The sequence below is a fragment of the Pavona decussata genome, unplaced genomic scaffold, assembly GCF_977016875.1.
Source record: "Pavona decussata unplaced genomic scaffold, jaPavDecu1.1 SCAFFOLD_157, whole genome shotgun sequence".
NCBI lineage: Eukaryota > Metazoa > Cnidaria > Anthozoa > Scleractinia > Agariciidae > Pavona > Pavona decussata.
In genome coordinates this window covers 508099-510236 of record NW_028145569.1, presented here as the reverse complement: position 1 = coordinate 510236, position 2138 = coordinate 508099, and positions in this window count along the sequence as shown.

The following is a 2138-nucleotide window of genomic DNA, read 5'->3' as shown; positions in this document are numbered from 1 at the left end:
AACATGCCTTCATCCATTCACTCGTCGTGTCATGTCATGTTGTTTGATTGGAATTTACAAGTTGCTATAAACCTCATTAAGAAAGCGCGGCTAAGTGCAAAGCTTTTCATATGGATACAAAACTAATTTTGAAAAGCTTTGCACTTAGTCTCGTTTTCAAAATGAGGTTCAAAGCAAATCGAAAATGGTCTAATTCCCTTGAGTCAACTCTTTAAAGAGTAGATTTATGTTGAGAAATGCTTTTCCTATGGAAAGACATGACGTATGACAATTTAATTGTCATTGCTCTTCTTTGATTGGCTATTTGAACTGTGAGCGTTCGAAAGGTCCCTCAAGACCTGTTGTCAAAAATACATCTACGAGGGAAGGAATTGACTCCAAGGCTTAGTAGGAAGGATAGAGACTCTGGGTCATAGGCTACTAGCCATCCTCATGTTCAATTGCAATGAATCCCGTACGTTGCACGGTTTCTGTATCATTAATCGACGCGGATCGTCACTACTCGCTTCAGAATAGAGCTGGCATTTTTTGTCTTCTGTGGCCGGGGCTGCAGATTCCCGTCACTCCCCTTCCCGCTCAATCACCTGACAAGTATTTAAACTATGACTGTGAGACTTGGAGGATGGATAGTACGTCCATATATGTTTCCTTTGATGTCCGTACACAAATTTATGACGTCATATGACGTGTTACAGTGCAACGTTCTCAACCGGGGCCTCTGAAAAAACCGACACTTTGAAATGTTCTCATTTGTAGTAAATGTGACCTGTGATTGGCTGATAAATGTTGGGTGGCACCGTTTGAGTTCGTTGCACCACAATTGCTACGTTATAATTGCCAAAATGGCGGCCATCTTGGATCTGCAATCTTGGATTGCTGGATTTTCCCTATCCTCAGGGACTTCAGGACACCGAAAACTGAAAACTTAACAGGATTACAACGTTGGATAATTATAAACAAAAATCTGGACCACTGTTTAAGTCATTGGAAATACTGAATATCTTTGAATTAAATATGTACCTGACGGCAGTTTTCACGTAGTCATATCACATGACAAACTACCGGCATTCTTCGATAACTTTTTAAGAGTGTATACCTGTACGTGCTAACTTTTACTGACTCAAAGTGTGAGACTTTCTCCTGGGAGTGCCAGGATTTTCGAAGACGAGACGACTATATCCGAAGACTTCCGAAGACGCCCGGTGCCAGTTTCCGAAGACGTTTCGAATAATTCTGAAGTTCTCAAGAAAATGATTATGCTCCATACGGACCAAAAAAATTCGGAGATTTTAGGGAAAGCATCGTCAGTTACTCATTTGACGTGACTTTTCGTTTCTTGTATTGGTTTGAGATTACGTATTTTTAAAAAGTGTGTTAGTTAAGGCTATAATAACTCAAATTTTTCAACCAGGCGTAAGACTGATCGGTCCGTAAGCGTGAGCTGGCGTGAGATCAAAAATTCAGTGAACCCAGAGGCGTGAGACACATTCCCAAGGAGTGACAGTTGACAGGTGTTTAAAAACCTAATGAAAGTATACATACCTACAAAACGCGGTCAACATCACATCCTATAATGCGCGATTAGCCCAAAAAAATATGCGAACGAGCTCTGGACACCCTAAAACGTTTCTTCATCATACTTTCGCCTTCCAGTTTGCGCGAAATCCTTGCCAACTTGATCACAATCTTGATGTACTCGACCTTTAACACGCGTATCTTCTCACCAAAATAAAAACATACGAAGTCTATACTGACGTCTATTTCACGTACACGTTATCGAATATTGAACTTGGGATGCCAAAGTATTACCAAGTATTTGGTAAGAAAAAATTATCTCCAACTTTAACTGCCGAATGTTTTGACCGAGCCACACATGGGAGGTCTGGGGTGGGCGATCATCATGAGGCCAAAACAAGAAAAAAAAAAAAGCCGGCCATTTCTTCAATCGGTGGTCACGCTACTGCGTGATGGCTGCCTTTCCTTCTATAATAGCGGAGAACTGGTAAATGGAAACGTTTTTGCTGTTATTGTTGTTTTGTCACCCTTTACACAGCTCAAGATATATAATTCTTTGCCACAAGTCCTTTTCGTTTCTGGCCGACGCCAGCCGAGCGAAACCGAAGATTGCCGACAGGTTG